Source organism: Pan troglodytes, chromosome 14 (assembly GCF_028858775.2).
Source record: "Pan troglodytes isolate AG18354 chromosome 14, NHGRI_mPanTro3-v2.0_pri, whole genome shotgun sequence".
In the NCBI taxonomy this organism is placed as follows: domain Eukaryota; kingdom Metazoa; phylum Chordata; class Mammalia; order Primates; family Hominidae; genus Pan; species Pan troglodytes.
The window spans coordinates 24172011-24190309 of NC_072412.2; positions in this window are offsets into that span (position 1 = coordinate 24172011).

Sequence of the window (18299 nt, forward strand, 5' to 3'; positions counted from 1 at the left end):
GTAGCTCATGCCTGTAATCCTAGCACTTTTGGAGGCTGAGGCGGGCGGATCACGAGGTCAGGAGATCGAGAGTATCCTTGCTAACACGGTGAAACCCCGTCTCTACTAAAAACACACACACACACACACACACACACACAAAACAAAACCAAAAAAACCAAAACAAAAATAGCCGGGCGCGGTGATGGGCGCCTGTAGCCCCAGCTACTCAGGAGGCTGAGGCAGGAGAATGGCGTGAACTCGGGAGGCGGAGCTTGCAGTGCACCGAGCTCGCACCACTGCACTCCAGCCTGGGCTACAGAGCGAGACTCCGTTGCAAAAAAAAAAAGAAGAAAAAGAAAAAAAAGAATTTTGAACATCAAATTTTAGAAGCTGCTAGTACAACTGGAAGAGCAGATATAGGTAAACCATTTTCTTCACTAGTTTGACCACATTATTTGATTTCTTCTCTAAAATGGGATTTCTTTTCTTTTCTTAATGGCCTCTCGTTTGTTTACTGAGAGATGCTTACTCTACTGTGTGTCTTACATCTAAACTAGATGGAGCAACGCTGAATTCCGGGTGTAGTCAGGTTCTTCTTCCTCCCATGGTCCAGTGTACACAAGGGCTTCCCGCCAAGTGCCCACCTCTGGTTCTCCTCCTGTCCTCACGGTTTTCCTGTTTGGCCATGGTCTCTACTCAGCACTGGTCTTCTCTTTCCCACACTCTACTGCAGTGTATACACACGCAGCCTTGGTCCCTGTCCTCTCAGTAATTATTTCAGAAGATCTCCCACGTTTATTCACGGGTAGCAGGCACCTCATCACGTCCTCGAGCTCCTCTTGGCATCCTTAATTAGCCCCACATTGCAGCCAGAGTGAATTCCATGCACACAGCCATCAGCAAGCACCAGGCCTCTGCCTACCGCGCTTAAATATTTAAATTATCTTTATAATAATAAAAAAGGAGGAGGAAGCTTTCATAAATAAGGGTGATGAATTAGAATTCATTCACTGTGATATAAATTGTTCTGGGTTAAGGAAAAATCGACAGGATTTTCTCTAAAATGATTGAAAAATCTTTGGATGCTGCAGGTCAGGCCAGTAGACAGCAGGGGGCATGAGAGACATTTCTCCTGTTCTCAGCCCTGTCCCCGAGCTTGTGAAGGCAGCGCACACTTGCTTCCAATGCGATCCTTGCAGCTTTTCCACCCATGACATCTGTATTTGTTTTTTCAAATTTCACGTATTTTTCTATCACGAACTTTGATTTTTTTCCCCCTGCACTGTGTAAGAATTTATGCATTAGCTGAAAATAAAACATCTGGGCCAAAAGAATAGTAGTTTTCTGTTCCTCATAACTTGCTCCCAAAACAGTGGCTGAGCACCAGATGGCAGCATCCTTCTGTTTCAGAATATTAGGGTAGCATTAAACATTTTTTAAACACATATACCTCACAACTAAAAACATTGTTTCTGTTTTTTTCTTTAATAATATTGGAAATTTCAAAAGAAGTCTTTTGTTGATTTGTTTGTTGCATTCTGCAAATAGTCACTGATCTTATAACAGTGAATTTTATCCTGCAGGAATTCTGGCCTATTTTGGTTGGGGAAGTGTCAGATGTGGTTTGGGAGGATGACAGTTTATGATGTAATTAATTGAGATACAAATGAAAATATTCAGTTTGCTTCTCCTGTATTCTCTGTCTGGTCTGTCTGCCCTCCATCCAACATGTCCAGGCCATCTGCAAACTCCCAATGGAGTTATCTTCTACAGTTTGACCTTGGCAGACGATGCTAGCAACAGCTGAATGCTCTTCCCAGCTCCATTCTGCAGCCGCTCTACAGGTGTGGCCTGCCAGTCAGGAGGACTTCTCAGTCCTTTGTGTTTTCAGACTGGTCTGTCTTTGCAGAGTCCCCTCCTCCTGCTTTAAACCCCCTCTCCCTCTTCTTCACCTAGTTTGGGAGTCTCCTCTTCAGGGGGATTTCTTCACTGCCCCCTCCTCTATGTCCAGGTTGAGCAAGATTCACCAAAGCACTCACTACATCTTATTTAATTAATCATTTATCACATTTGTCTCCATCCTATAGACTAAGTATCTTTTTACTTTTATATTCTGTGTTAGTCTACCACAAAGTAAGTGCTCAATAAATGTTTGCAGGGTAAATAAAGTTATGGGTAATTTGATCCAGCAATCCCACTTCTAGGCATATATACCCCCCAAAAGCTAGTAAGTATATCAAAGATATATATGCATTCCCATGTTTATTACAGCCCTATTTGCCATAGCCAACATGTGGAATCAACGTAAGTATCCATCAATGAATGAATGGATAAAGAAAATGTTATATATATTCACAACGGAATACTAGTCAGCCATGAAAAGAATGAAATCATGTGATTTTCAGCAGCATGCATGGAGCCGGAGATCATTGTGTGAAGTGAAATAAACCAGGCACACACAAACATTGCATGTTCTCACTTGTATTTGGGAGCTAAAGACGTTGATCTCATAGAGAAGAGATTAGAGTGATGGTTACCAGGGGCTGGGAAGGGTAGGGGGAGAGGAGGGATAAAGCGAGGTTGGTTAATGGGTTCAAACATACAGTTAGAAGAAATAAGATCTAGTGTTTGTCAGTACAGTAGGATGATTGTACTTATCAATATTGCATATTTCAAGATAGCTAGAAGAGAAGATTTGGAATGTTCTTAACACAAAGAAATGACAAATAGGCCGGGCGCGGTGGCTCACGCCTGTAATCCCAGCACTTTGGGAGCCTGGGGTGGGCAGATCACGAGGTCAGGAGTTCGAGATCAGCCAGGCCAACATAGTGAAACCCTGTCTCTACTAAAAATACAAAAATGAGCTGGGTCTGGTGGCATGCACTTGTAGTCCCAGCTACTCAGGAGGCTGAAGCAGGAGAATTGCTTCAACCCGGGAGGCAGAGGTTGCAGTGAGCCAAGATCGCACCACAGCACTCCAGCCTGGGTGACAGAGCAAGACTGTGTCTCAAAAAAACAAAAACAAAACAGAAAAAAAAAACAAAGAAATGATAAAGTTTCGAGGTGATGGATACCCCAGTTGCCCTGATTTGCTCTACACATTGTATGTATCAAAACATCACATGTATCCCATAAATATGTATATTAAGTATCAATAAAAAATACAAGTTATGGCAACATTAATGGAATGATCCATGGCTAAACTTTTCTGCAGGCTTAGTGTCCTCAGGCAATGAATGATTGGCAGGTTTTTTTTTTTTTGTAACATCTTAAGCTGATTTTTTTTTTTTACTATTATACTTTAAGTTCTAGGGTACATGTGCACAACATGCAGGTTTGTTACACAGGTATACATGTGCCATGTTGGCTTACTGCACCCATCGACTCATCATTTACATTAGGTATTCCTCCTAATGCTATCCTGCCCCCCACCTCCCAACAGGCCCTAGTGAGTGATGTTCCCCACCCTGTGTCCTTGTGTTCTCATTGTTCAATTCCCACTTATGAATGAGAACATGCAGTGTTTGGTTTTCTGTCCTTGTGATAGTTTACTGAGAATGATGGTTTCCAGCTTCATCCATGTCCCTGCAAAAGACATGAACTCATCCTTTTTTATGGCTGCATAGTATTCCTCGGTGTATACCTGCCACATTTTCTTAATCCAGTCTATCACTGATGGACATTTAGGTTGGTTCCAAGTATTTGCTATTGTGAATAGTGTCGCAATAAACATACATGTGCATGTGTCTTTATAGCATCATGATTTATAATCCTTTGAGTATATACCTAGTAATGCGATGGCTGGGTCAAATGGTATTTCTAGTTCTAGATCCTTGAGGAATCACCACACTTCTTCCAAAATGGTTGAACTAATTTACACTCCCACCAACAGTGTAAAAGCATTCCTCTTTCTTCACATCCTCTCCAGCATCTGTTGTTTCCTGACTTTTTAATGATCACCATTCTAACTGGCGTGAGATGGTATCTCATTGTGGTTTTCATTTGCATTTCTCTGATGATGAGCATTTTTTCATCATCATTTTTTCAGTGATGAGCATTTTTTCATGTGTCTGTTGGCTGCATAAATATCTTCTTTTGAGAAGTGTCTGTTCATATCCTTTGCCCACTTTTTGATTGGGTCATTTGATTTTCTTCTTGTAAATTTGCTTAAGTTATTTGTAGATTCTGGATATTAGCCCTTTGTCAGATGGGTAGTTTGCAAAACTTTTCTCCCATTCTGTAGGTTGCCTGTTCACTCTGATGATAGTTTCTTTTGCTGTGCAGAAGCTCTTTAGTTTAATTAGATCCCATTTGTCTATTTTAGCTTTTGTTGCCATTGCTTTTGGTGTTTTAGTCATGAAGTCTTCGCCCATGCCTGTGTCCTGAATGGTATTGCCTAGGTTTTCTTCTAGGGTTTTTATGGTTTTAGGTCTTACATTTAAGTCTTTAATCCATCTTGAGTTAATTTTTGTATAAGGTTTAAGGAAGGGATCCAGTTTCAGCTTCCTCATATGGCTAGCCAGTTTTCCCAGCACCATTTATTAAATAGGGAATCCTTTCCCCATTGCTTGTTTTTGTCAGGTTTGTCAAAGATCAGATGGCTGTAGATGTGTGGTGTTATTTCTGAGGCCTCTGTTCTGTTCCATTGGTCTATATATATGTTTTGGTACCAGTACCATGCTGTTTCAGTTACTGTAGCCTTGTAGTGTAGTTTGAAGTCAGGTAGCATGATGCATCCAGCTTTGTTCTTTTTGCTTAGGATTGTCTTGGCTATGCAGTCTCTTTTTTGGTTCCATATGAACTTTAGAGTAGTTTTTTCCAATTCTGTGAAGAAAGTCACTGGTAGCTTGATGAGGATGGCATTGAATCTATAAATTACCTTGGGCAGTATGGCCATTTTCACAATATTGATTCTTCCTACCCATGAGCATAGAATGTTCTTCCATTTGTTTGTGTCCTCTTTTATTTTGTTGAGCAGTGGTTTGTAGTTCTCCTTGAAGAGGTCCTTCACATCCCTTGTAAGCTGGATTCCTAGATATTTTATTCACTTCGTAGCAATTGTGAATGGGAGTTCACTCATGATTTGGCTCTCTGTCTGTTATTGGTGTATAGGAATGCTTGTGATTTTTGCACATTGCTTTTGTATCCTGAGACTTTGCTGAAGTTGCTTATCAGCTTAAGGAGATTTCGGGCTGAGACGATGGAGTTTTCTAAATATACAATCATGTCATCTGCAAACAGGGACAATTTGACTTCCTCTTTTCCTAATTGAATACCCTTTATTTCTTTCTTTTGCCTGATTGCCCTGGCCAGATCTTCCAACACTATGTTGAACAGGAGGGGTGAGAGAGGGCATCCTTGTCGTGTTCCGGTTTTCAAAGGGAAAGCTTCCAGGTTTGCCCATTCCGTATGATGTTGGCTGTGGGTTTGTCATAAATACCTCTTATTATTTTGAGATACGTTTCATCAATATCTAGTTTATTGAGAGTTTTTAGCCCTTCAGGGCTGTTGAATTTTGTCGAAGGCCTTTTCTGCATCTATTGAGATAATCATGTGGTTTTTGTTGTTGGTTCTGTTTATGTGATGGATTACATTTATTGATTTGCATATGTTGAACCAGCCTTGCATCCCAGGTATGAAGCCAACTTGATCATGGTTTATAAGCTTTTTGATGTGCTGCTGGATTCAGTTTGCCAGTATTTTATTGAGGATTTTCACATGGATGTTCATCAGGGATATTGGTCTAAAATTCTCTCTTTTTCTTGTGTCTCTGCCAGGCTTTGGTATCAGGATGATGCTAGCCTCATAAAATGAGTTAGGGAGGATTCCCTCTTTTTCTGTTGATTGGAATAGTTTCAGAAGGAATGGTACCAGCTCCTCCTTGTACCTCTGGTAGAATTCGGCTGTGAATCCTTCTGGTCCTGGACTTTTTTTGGTTGGTAGGCCATTAATTATTGCCTCAATTTCAGAACCTGTTATTGGTCTATTCAGAGATTCAACTTCTTCCTGGTTTAGTCTTGGGAGGGTGTTTGTGTCCGGGAATTTATCCATTTCTTCTAGATTTTCTAGTTTATTTGCATAGAGGTGTTTATAGTATTCTCTGATGGTAGTTTATATTTCTGTGGGATCGGTGCTGATATCCCCTTTATCATTTTTTATTGTGTCTATTTGATTCTTCTCTCTTGTCTTCTCTATTTCTCTTGCTAACAGTCTATTTTGTGATCTTTTCAAAAAACCAGCTCCTTGATTCATTGATTTTTTGGAGGGTTTTTCGTGTCTCTATCTCTTTCAGTTCTGCTCTGATCTTAGTTATTTCTTGCCTTCTGCTAGCTTTTGAATTTGTTTGCTCTTGCTTCTCTAGTTCTGTTAATTGTGATGTTAGGGTGTCAATTTTAGATCTTTCCTGCTTTCTCTTGTGTGCATTTAGTGCTATAAATTTCCCTCTATACACTGCTTTGAATGTGTCCCAGAGATACTGGTATGTTGCGTCTTTGTTCTCATTGGTTTCGAAGAACATCTTTATTTCTGCCTTCATTTCATTATTTACCCAGCAGTCATTCAGGAGCTGGTTGTGATTGGCAGGTTTTAACTGGACGTTTGAAACTCATTTTTATGGAGAACAACGAACTTGGAGGGGAAAACAATCCAGATCTGAGGAATAATTTGAATCTGTCAGGTCTATTGTAAAAATCACTTTTGATTTCCATGTGGTATTGCATAGAGTGTTCCTGAATGTAACCAGACAGTTCACCCAGGCAAGCGGTCAACAAGGAATACACCTTCCCCAGAGTCTGCAGGCGCTGAATTTCATCTTCTTTTTCATCTAATTCCACAGTCCTTTAAATCCCCATAAGCTAAATTTCTTGATTCCAATTTCAGAAGGAGCTTTGTTACAATTAACTAAATTTTAAATTTTAGGCTATTCGAACAAAAAATTCTAATATAGGAAGTAAAATAATATTGCATTTCCTCATACATTTCTTCCCCTGTGTGTGCCATTTCCCAATTCGGAGGAAAAGAATATTTTAAAACTGTTTTTTTTTTTCCTGTACATAATACACAATCCCTTCCCCTCTCACACACTCTTTTTTGTCCAGGTTTAAAATAGCAACTCCAGCTGATGGTAGACACTCTTTGGAGATTTTAAGCCACTAATCAATTTCGCAGCTGGAGGCAAAGCACTTTGCTTGGAAATATTTTTCACATGACATACAAGGTGCTTCGACCTCCTCAGAGCAGCCAGAGGATTCCGCTGAAGGAGAGGAGAGGCTGCTGACCCACCCCGGAAACCAGAGGAAAGTGAGGTGGTGGCAGGAGGCCACGGCCACGGGCAGGCCATGGGCAATCACTAGCTACCTTCTCCTAACCTTTTTCTCCCACACACTTTCATTTTTAACAAACTGAGCCACAGAACAAGGAAATTCCAACTTCTGCAGGAACCTCTGGGAGCAGAGAACTAGGAAGGTAAAAGCTACTTGGTTCCACCTTTCTGGACTGAGAGTAAGACCCAAAGTTAAAGCGTAGGAAGAAGGAAACCCTCCTTTGGAATGACACTGTTCTCTCGCCTGGCGGTGCTCAGGCTTCAGCAGGATCAGTATCAGAGAGGGTATGTTAGAGGCTGGACGTGGCGGCTCATGCCTATAATCCCAGCACTTTGAAAGGCAAAGGCGGGCAGATTAGTTGAGCTCAGGGGTTCAAGACCAGCTTGGGCAACATGGCAATACCTCATCTCTACAAAAAATACAAAAATTAGCTGGGCATGGAGGCATGCCCCTGTAGGTCCCAGCTACTCGGGAGGCTGAGGCGAGAAGATCACTTGAGCCCAGGAGGTGGAGGCTACAGTGAGCTGAGATCACATCACTGCACTCCAACCTGGGCAACAGAGCAGGAGTATGTCTCAAAAAAAAAAAAAAAAAAAGATTGTGTGTTAGAGCCCAGATAGCTGAGCCTGACTCAAGTTCTGATTCTGCAGGCCAGGGCAAGACCTGAGAATCTGCCTTTAACAAGTTCCCAGGTGATGCTGATGTTGCTGGTCCTAAAACGACCTTGGGAACCACTGATCTTATCTACCCCATCCATTTGCTTTCTATCACTGGCATCTTTACTTACAGGCTAGTTGGCTTCCTTTGTGCCTTTCTTACAAACACACTGCTTCAGATGGGCATGGTGGCTTACACCTGTAATCCCAGCGCTTTGGGAGGCCAAGGTGGGCAGATCACGAGGTCAGGACTTCGAGACCAGACTGGCCAACATGGTGAAACCCCGTCTCTACTAAAAATACAAAAATTAGCCGGGTGTGGTGGCGTGTGCCTATAATTCCAGCTACTCAAGAGGCTGAGGCAGGAGAATTGCTTGAACCTGGGAGGTGGAATTTGCAGTGAGCCGAGATCATGCCATTGCACTCCAACCTGTGCGACAAAGCGAGACTCCATCTCAAAAACAAAACAAAACAAACAAACAAACAAAAAACCACACACACACACACACTGCTTCATTCCCTAACAGTTTCTCAAATGGCATTTTAGTTGAATCTGAGGAGGATGGTACACTAAGACCCATGTGGTCACATTATTGCTCTTGCCTAATTTTAGAGTAACTACATCAGGAGAGTAACAGAAAGGACCGTATTGTAAAATCATAATTTTAAGAAGCCGGGTGTTGTGGCTCACTCCTGTAATCCCAGCACTTTGGAAGGCCAAGGCAGGAGAATCGCTTGAGCCCAGGAGTTCCAGACCAGCCTGGGCAACATAACAAGACTCTGTCTCTACAAAAAATAAAAATCAGCTGGGTGTGGTGGCTTGCACCTGTAGTCCCATCTACTTGGGAGGCTGAGGTGGGAAGATTACTTGAATTTAGGAGTTCAAGGTTGCAGTGAGCCATGATTGTGCCACTGCACTCTGCTCAGGGTGACAGAGCAACTCTATCTCAAAAATAAAATAAAATAAAAAAGTAAGAGATTTTTCTTTAAGCTGCAAAATATATTTCACTGATACATGTTTCATTAATTCAATTCAATAAGCTTTTACTGAGTATTTGTGTGTCAGTATGTGATGGGATTATAATACTTCCTGCTATCAGACTCTTTTCCCAGAAAATCATCAAATTATTATTTTTTGAGATGGAGTCTTGCTCTGTCGCCCCGGCACAAGTGCAGTGGCACAATCCTGACTCACTGCAACTTCCACCTCCCAGGTTCAAGTGATTCTACTGAATCACTCCCGGGTAGCTGGGATTACAGATGCGAGCCACCATACCCAGCTGATTTTTGTATTTTCAGGGGTTTCACCATGTTGGCCACGCTTGTCTCAAACTTCTGACCTCAAGTGATCCTCCTGCCTCAGCCTCCCAAAGTGCTGGGATTACAGGCATGAAGCCACCATGCCCAGCCCAAATTATGCACAGGTAACAGTTTTCAAATGGAAGCAGCTTTCTTCATTTTCTACTCAGAAATAAATTGTCTATCATGCCATAGAGTGACTTCTCCATTCTCGCTGGAGCTCATTTCAGATGTAGCTGGGGTTGTTTTGTTTGTTTGTTTTTTAAAGATAGCATCTTGCTCTGTCACCCAGGCTGAAGTGCAGTGGTGTGATCATAGCTTACTACAACCTCGAACTCCTGGGCTCAAGCAATTGTCCCACCTCAGCCTCCTGAGTAGTTGGGACTACAGGCATACAACACTATGCCTGGCTAATTTTTAATTTTTTTGTAGAGACAAGGCTTCACTATGTTGTTCAGGCTGGTCTTGAACTCCTGGGTTCAAGTGATCCTCCCTTCTCAGTCTCTTAAAGTGCTGGGATTACAGGTGTGAGTTGCCTCAGAGCTTAGTGGTTAAGAACACAGCTCTGGAATGAGATAGACTAGAACTTGGGTGTGCTTTTTAAAAATTATGTTTAAGTTGGAAAAAAACAATTCTTCTTTTTCTTTTATGAGACGGAGTCTTGCTCTGTCACCCAGGCTGGAGTGCAGTGGCGCGATCTCGGCTCACTGCAAGCTCCGCCTCCCGGGTTCACGCCATTCTCCTGTCTCAGCCTCCGGAGTAGCTGGGACTACAGGCGCGCGCCACCACGCCCGGCTAATTTTTTGTATTTTTAGTAAAGATAGGGTTTCACTGTGTTAGCCAGGATGGTCTCCATCTCCTGACCTCGTGATCCGCCCACCTCGGCCTCCCAAGGTGCTGGGATTACAGGCGTGAGCCACCGCACCCGGCCAAGAAAAAACAATTCTTACCTCATAGAGATGCACCAAATCCATACTTTGGCTGAATTCTAAATGGCTAAAAGTGGAAAAGTTACTGAGGACAAAGCCAAATATTACCATCATAACATGGATTTCTGGAATAAAAAAATAAACCTGATATTGTTATTAAAATGTAATAATTAACTGTATCAGTTATTTATTGTCATAATAACACTATGTAACCAGTAACTATAAACCTTCAGTTGTATTTAACAATAAACCTCTATTCTTCACCATTCTGTAGGTCAGTTGGGTGGTGCTACTGACCTGGGCCAGACCTGTAGGGTCTCAGCTGGGCTGACTCAACTCCTATGGCTGCAGCCACTTGCCAGGTGGGTGGAGGGCTGCCTGGTACAGGCTGTTATCAGCTTAGACCACCTGTCTCTGCTTCATGCAGTCTGTCAACTTCCAGTAGAGAATTGAGCTTGCTGTCATGGCATGAGAGGGTTCTAAGGGTGGGAATGGAAGCTTGCAAGGCCTCCTGAGAACTGAGTTCAGGACGGTCACTTCTGCTGCATTCTGTTAGGTAAAGTAAATCACAACGCTGCCCAGAGGGGCTCGAAAGTCATATTGCAAGGGCCCTGAATATGTGCAGGGGTAGAGAATTCGAGCCATTCTTGCATTCAACCTGCCACATTAACATGTTTTTATCATTAAAGTTGTTTCAGTTAAATGTTCTAAGTTTGACATGACGCGGAAGATACAATAATTTCTCCACTGTCAGTAAGATTTCTCCTCTGTTAGCTGCCTACCTTACATATAAATAAATAGAGCCCACTTTCACCTGCGATTGTTAGAGAAGCAAGGTGTTTGACTAGCTCATTTTAATATAAATATTTTATGTTTCTCCCTTTTGTCTCCCTTTAGTCTTTATTATATCTGAATCAAAGATGACATATAACATGCCTTGTTGTAGAATGATTTGGGAATTTTTCTTCCTTGTAATTTTTTTTTTTTTTTGAGACATAATCTCACGTTGTCACACAGGCTGGAGTGCAGTGGCACAATCACAGCTCACTGTAGCCTCAACCTCCCGGACTCCAGTGATCCTCCTGCTTCAGCCTTCAAAGTAGCTGCGACTACAGGCTCACATCACCACACTTGGGTATATTAAATTTTTTTTTGGAGAGACAGGGGTCTTACTATGTTTCCCAAGGCTGGTCTCAAACTCCTGGCCTCAAGTGATCCTCCTGCCTCAGCTTCCCAAAGTGCTGGGATTACATGCGTGAGCTACCATGCCTGGCCTACTAATCTTTTTTGTTCTGCCATGTATTATCATCTAAATTTCCATGTACATTTGTGGACTCAAAAAAGGTTATGTATCCTAAAACGTGCTTTCTTTTACATAAGATTAATGACTTCTGTACTCACCACAGTCTTGCAATAAGAAGTATGAATTCATACTTTGACTGACTGATAGAATTCCAATCTCTAAACACTTACAGGAGGTTTTTCACTTCAAGTTTCAGGTAGAATGTTTACCTATATTTAAAAGTGAATACTGTATTTTAATATTAACAACAAATTAAAATATCACACCACATTTGTATCACTGATGTTCTTATAATGATTAGATACACTGGTTCTTATAATGATTAGATACACCCCTGAACTTGCATCAGATCAATGGTCATCTACTTGCATAGGTTACCAGTGTATCTGACCAGTATGGTGAAACCCTGTCTCTACTAAAAATACAAAAATTAGCCAGGAGTGGTGGCAGGTGCCTATAATCCCAGCTACTCGGGATGCTAAGGCTGGAGAATTGCTTGAACCTGAGAGGTGGAGGTTGCAGTGAGCCAAGATCGTGCCACTGCACTCCAACCTGGGCGACAGAGTGAGACTCCATCTCAAAAAAAAAAAAAAAAAAAAAAAAACAAAGAAATTACTTTTCTGTAAGTCAACTCCACTTCCTCTGGTCTGTCTTCTCTGTACTCAGGGCCCTCCTAAAATATTCCTTCATATTATTAAAGATAGTTTCAAAGCAACCTCCCTTTTTCTTTCTTTGTGCATAATAATAATCATCTTAAACTTTTCTACATTTTTCTGCTTTCCATTTTTCTAATATTTTCTTCTGGGCCTCATGTCTCCAAAATAAATCATTGCACTCCAAGGAATAAAGTAACTAAAAATACATACACCTAATAAAACCAAACTGCTGTGCGCCAAAAAGGAAATTAGTAATAGCAATTAAGAATGCCGGCTGGGCGTGGTGGCTTACGCCTGGAATCCCAGCACTTTGGGAGGCCGAGGTGGGCGGATCACGAGGTCAGGAGATCGAGACCATGCTGGCTAACATGGTGAAACCCGTCTCTACTGAAAATACAAAAAATTAGCCCGGCGAGGTGGCGGGTGCCTGTAGTCCCAGCTACTACTCAGGAGGCTGAGGCAGGAACCCCGGGGGGCAGAGCCTGCAGTGAGCCGAGATCGTGCCACTGCACTCCAACCTGGGCGACAGCGAGACTCCGTCTCAAAAAAAAAGAAAAAAAAAAAAAAAGAAAAAGAAATTAAGAATGCCGGCCAGGAGCGGTGGCTCACATCTGTAATCCCAGCACTTTGGGAGGCCGAGACAGGTGGATCACCTGAGGTCAGGAGTTCGAGACCAGCCTGACCAACATGGTGAAACCCTGCCTCTACTAAATACAAAAAAAAAAAAAAAAAAAAAAAAAATTAGCTGGGTATGGTAGTGCATGCCTATAATTCCAGCTACTTGGGAGGTTGAGGCAGGAGAATTGCTTGAACCCGAGAGGTGGAGGTTGCAGTGAGCAGAGATTGTGCCATTGCACTCCAGCCTGGGCAACAAGAGCGAAACTGAGTCTCAAAAAAAAAAAGAATGCCAGTGCTTTGTGGACTTTTTTTTTTCTGATAACACGTCTCTTCTTATTTATGTAGCATTAGAAAACAGTTCATTGAAAATAAAAACTGGAAAAGATTTTGTGTTAAAATACTAGGATAACATTCTGCATAGGCTGGAAATCTCCTTTTAGGAAATTTTAGAAAATTGGATGAATTGAAGCCTTTTTTTTAAGCTTACTTAATAACGTAGTTATTAGAAGAAACACTATAATGATGTCAAAAAATTTAGCACACGGCGCGGGCGCAGGCGCGGAGAGGCGCACAGGAGACCTCAGGCCCAGGCTCCACTCCCCAGCTGTGAAAGGACCGCTGGCCGGACCCCCAAGCTAGCCCGCCAGGCCTCCATAGAGCTGCCCAGCATGGCCGTGGCCAGTACCAAGAGTCGGTGGGAGACGGCTGAGGTACAGGCTCAGTCTGCGGCCAAGACTCCGTCCTGCAAGGCCCAGATTGCCTTCCTACAGGGAGAAAGGAAGGACCAAGAAAATCTGAAGAAGGATCTTGTGAGGAAGATCAAAATGTTGGAGTATGCTCTTAAACAGAAAAGAGCCAAATACCACAAGTTGAAATATGGGACAGAATTGAATCAGGGAGATATGAAGTCTCCAAGCTATGATTCTGATGAAGGTAATGAAACAGAAGTGCAGCCACAACAAAACAGCCAGTTAATGTGGAAACAAGGTCGACAACTACTCAGACAAAGGTAGTTCAGTTTCTCCAGATTACCATAGAAGACAGCTCTGTGGATCCTCCTCAGATGAGATGATTTAATATGGTACTGGGGAAATGAGAAGCCAACCGAGCACAAGCGCTCCCTGGGGGTGGGCCACCACTCGTCGGCTGCAAATTGTAGCCTGGGAACGCTCCAGCCGTATTTCAGCTCGCCTTCGGGGATCGCCGCCTCCGAAGCGCAACAACAAGCAATTCAGTCAGTCCATGGACCTTGGCACAGACTCTCAGCGCCTCCCGCCTCTCAGCAGAAACGCCCAAGAGAACCATTAGAACCAGCGAGCACGCGCACCTTAGCCGGCCCCGCCCAACAGGCCCGAGGCGGAGAAACCGCCCTAGCAGCTCTCGCGGCGCCCAGTGCAGGCGGCGGTTGCTGCTCAGGTGCCGCGGGCTGGCGGGGCTCCCTGGAGCCGCAAGGCGCGCCCTGCCCCAGGGCCTATTTGACTGTGGCCCGCGCGCTCTTCTCCTCTTCCACCGGCTCCCGATGCTCGGAGCCACCAGCGCTGGGCCCTCTGCAGCCCAGGGATGGGGTTGAGTGGTGCTTCTCCGCCTGGTGCCGCCGCTGGGCCCACAGCCCGACTTCGCCACTGCGTCGCCCCCGGGGTCCGCGCTGATGGGCGCGAGGCGGGAGGACGGGATCCGGGGTTGCCACCGCTGCAGTCAGCGCACCACTTGCAGGTGGCAGCTGCAGCTCGGGCTCCGGCGGGGGCTGGCGGGGCTCCCCTGGGATGGCCTCCTGGGCCCAGAGTGCGCCGCCCATCCGGCCAGAGGGTGCGCGCCTCCTACAACCCGGGCCGAAGCCCATGCCCGGCGCTCCTGCCGCAGACTGCCTGACTTGCCGCGGCCGGGCTGGCCCCGGGGTCCGCGCGGCTGGAGGCGCCCACCTGGTCGGGGATTCCCAATCCTCGGCGACCCCTGCTCCATGTGCTGGTGGCGGCTGCAGCTGCAGCGCCCATGGGCTGATGTGGCTTCCCGGAGCTGCGGCCGGCCACGCCCAAGGGCCCCACAGGCTGCGCTGCCCTTGCCAGCTGCTCCTGACCCGCCCCCAGAGCGCAGGACCTGGCGCTTGGCACTCTGCAGCCACGGGGATGAGGCTGAGCGCCGGTTCTCGGCCTCGTGGCGCCACAGCCTGACTTCACCTCCCCGTCGCCCAAGTCGTGTGATGGGCACGTGTGAGGAGGGGCAATCGGGGTTCCCAAGGCTACTGCCTGCATGCCACTCTGTGGCCACTAGGATAAGGCTGAGGAGCCGCCAGGGGATGAGCACGTTGTGGCCATCGGGATGGGGCTGAGAGTCTATCTTTATCCTTATGCACCTGCCCAGCCGACTTCCCGACAGCCACTACCGCAGCGTCCTGTCAGGGAGTCCTTGCTGTTGGGGCGGGGATGGGGAGGGCATGGAGAATCAGGGATGGTCTGGCCATTGCTGCTGGTGCCTGACGTGCAGGTGGCAGCTGCACCTAGGGCACGGGCTGGTAGGTCTTCTCTTTTGGATGGCTTCCAGGTGGCCCATTGCGCCGTGACCAAGCCAGAGGGTCCACTCCACCTTAGCCCACACTAGGAGTCCAGGAGCTACAGGCGTGGGTACTGCGTGGCCAACCAGAAGGGGCTCAGCAGCCAGTTCAGCTTTCCTGCCTTTGCAGGGCTTAAAAAAAATTTTTTTTTATTTAACATTTTCTAAAAATACATACAAACAAAAAGATGCATATCAAACAAATTAGGAAGATTGCACATGGGAAGATGGGGGATAGAAATGGGGGTGAGAATGAAAGAAAATAAATGAGAGAGGGACTTTGTAAGGATTAATGATAATAACTCAATCCTCTATGTCTTTGACAAGAAGAAGGAAGAGGAAGAAAAAGAAAGTGGGATAAAGGATCGGAAAGGGACGAAAATAGAAAAAATTAGAGTATGACTCCAGGGTAGACCTGTTTTGTTGTTGCTGGGTTGGTTTGTCTGTTTGTTTGTTGTATTTTTCATATGTTTCGCCATGTTGGCCAGGCCGGTCTCGAACCCCTAGCCTCAAGTGATCAACCCGCCTCGGCCTCCGAGAGTGCTGGGATTACAGGCGTGAGCCACCACGTCCAGCCCCCACACTGCGTCTGGACTCCGTGGTAGACCTCCTAGACGGGGCGGCCGGGCAGAGGCGCTCCCCACATCCCAGACGGGGCAGCCGGGCAGAGGCGCTCCTCACTTCCCAGACGGGGCGGCCGGGCAGAGGTGCTCCTCACATCCCAGATCCACAAAAGAAGTGAAAATAGCCTTAACTGATGACATTCCACCCTTGTGATTTATTTCTGCCCCACCCTAACGGATGTACTTTGTAATCTCACCCACCCTTAAGAAAGTACTTTGTAATCTCCCTCACCCTTGAGAAGGTTCTTTGTAATTTGTAATTCTCCCCATCCTTGAGAATGTACTTTGTGAGATCCACCTCCTGCCCGCAAAACATTGCTCCTAACTCCACCGCCTATCCCAAAACCTATAAGAACTAATGATAATCCCATCACCCTTTGCTGACTCTCTTTTCGGACTCGGCCCGCCTGCACCCAGGTGAAATAAACAGCCTTGTTGCTAAAAAAGAAAAAAAGAGAGAGAGAAAAAAAGAAAAATTTAGCACAATGCCTGGCACATACCAGATGCTCAATAAATAGTGGCTATTAGCTGATTGAACTTCATCTGTTCAAGTACATTTTCTAAAGTAAAAACATTTAAAAAAAAAAAAAAACCCTTCCTTCTAATTCGGTAATGAAGGTAGTTAGTTGGAGACTCTCCCGATAACTGTTATATAAGAATTAACAATATGAAGCCAGAAGTGTACTGAATGCTGTAAAGCTGCGAAATGGTCTGAAATACTTAACGAGTCTTAAGGTGTTATTGGGACGGTAACATTTTCAGAATATGGAACTTGCTAAATAAACATTTTCCTGCTCATTTGGATACTACACAATGCAGAACATTCTCTGATTATTCCTTCATCGGAGACATTTTGAGGAAAGGCAGAGGTGGGGTTACTACTTAAGGACTCTTTAAACAAACATGAAGTTTAATTCAATTGTTTCCTGAGAGGCTGACTTCTTCCAAGAGCCAAAGAAAATGTTTTACTAATCCAAAAGTTACAAAAATAAGGTTGAAGCCATAGAATGGGGGAGGGTTTGAAAAAGTTAACGTATTTTGGGATAATTACGACCACTGTGAGGCTGTGCTGTGAAGGCCATCATTCTGCTTCTGTTAAAATAAGCAGCACAATCATTCTTTTTTCTTTTTATGTTTTTACTGGGAGACTGGTAAGGCTGCTTTGATAAAGTGAGTTCCTATTTATACCAAATCTAAACACCCAAGATAAATGGGACATGAAAGGTGAGGAGGAGACTGAGTGGCCACAATGTCACTCATGTAGACATTGAACTCACCCGGGGTTGGCGGGGCGGGTGTGAGCAGAGGTGGACGGTGCATTCTGAGCTGTGTGTCAATGTCTTACGTGGCCAAGACAGAGTGACCAGAGGTCACTGTGCAGTGGCAAAGGTGGGGTCAGGTGCATGTTTGAGGCATGGGCTTCAAAAAAAGCAGTGTCATAGCTTTTGTCCTCTGTCACATGAGGTCATTTACAAGAAGAGGTCTAAGATGATGGTCATGTATGTGTCCATTCACCCATTCAATAGCTCACTCTAACACTATGCCTGTGATTGAATGGCTTTCAAAAAACATGTTGGTAGATATATTGAATGACAAGTATCTACCAAGCTCTATGTTGGGCTTGCAGGCACGGGGTAGATGAAAAAGTCTCTCTTCTCAGGGTACCCAGAGTCAGAAGCATTGACAAATTCGAGTGGAAGAGAAATGTCACAGTCGCTCTGCATTCCATAGAGAGGGGACAGAGTGACACACTCTGGGGGAGGGAGTAGAGGAGCTGGTGGTGGTTGTGTCTGAAAGCACTCTGGGCTTGGGGAAACACGAGATTGGCCTCAGTGGCCTGAGGCCTGGTCAGAGGGGTGAGTGTGTTGGTCTTTGAGTCTCCCCATCCCTCCCGGTTGGACTGACTAGACTGCAGGAGCTTCATGAATTCGCCAGTTCCCGGAGTCTTCTTGGAAGAGGACTGCCGCAAGCCTCGTCCGGCTCCTTGAGGAAGGAAGAGCATCCATTTGCTCCTGTGACCCCTCACCGTGGGCACTGGCCATACCCTCTGATGGCAACAGGTTTCTTACCCGCTGCCACTCTGCAGTCCTTACTCACCAGGCACGGATGTAGGACCCATCCAGCCCCATCTTCCCCATACACAGTTGCACAGTGTTGTAAAATCAAACTCACTGGCCATCCCAGGTGGGAATTAGCCCTACCGGAACCTTTGCTTCTGATGTCCTCAGAAGTGGCTCAACTAAATATTTTTCTTTTTCTGAGTGTAGGGAGTGAACAGAGAAAATTACTATCATTTCTTCTTCTGTTAATTCTCCTTATGTCAGGCCAGGAGTATATGGGTAGACAGTTCCCTGTGGCTGTTGG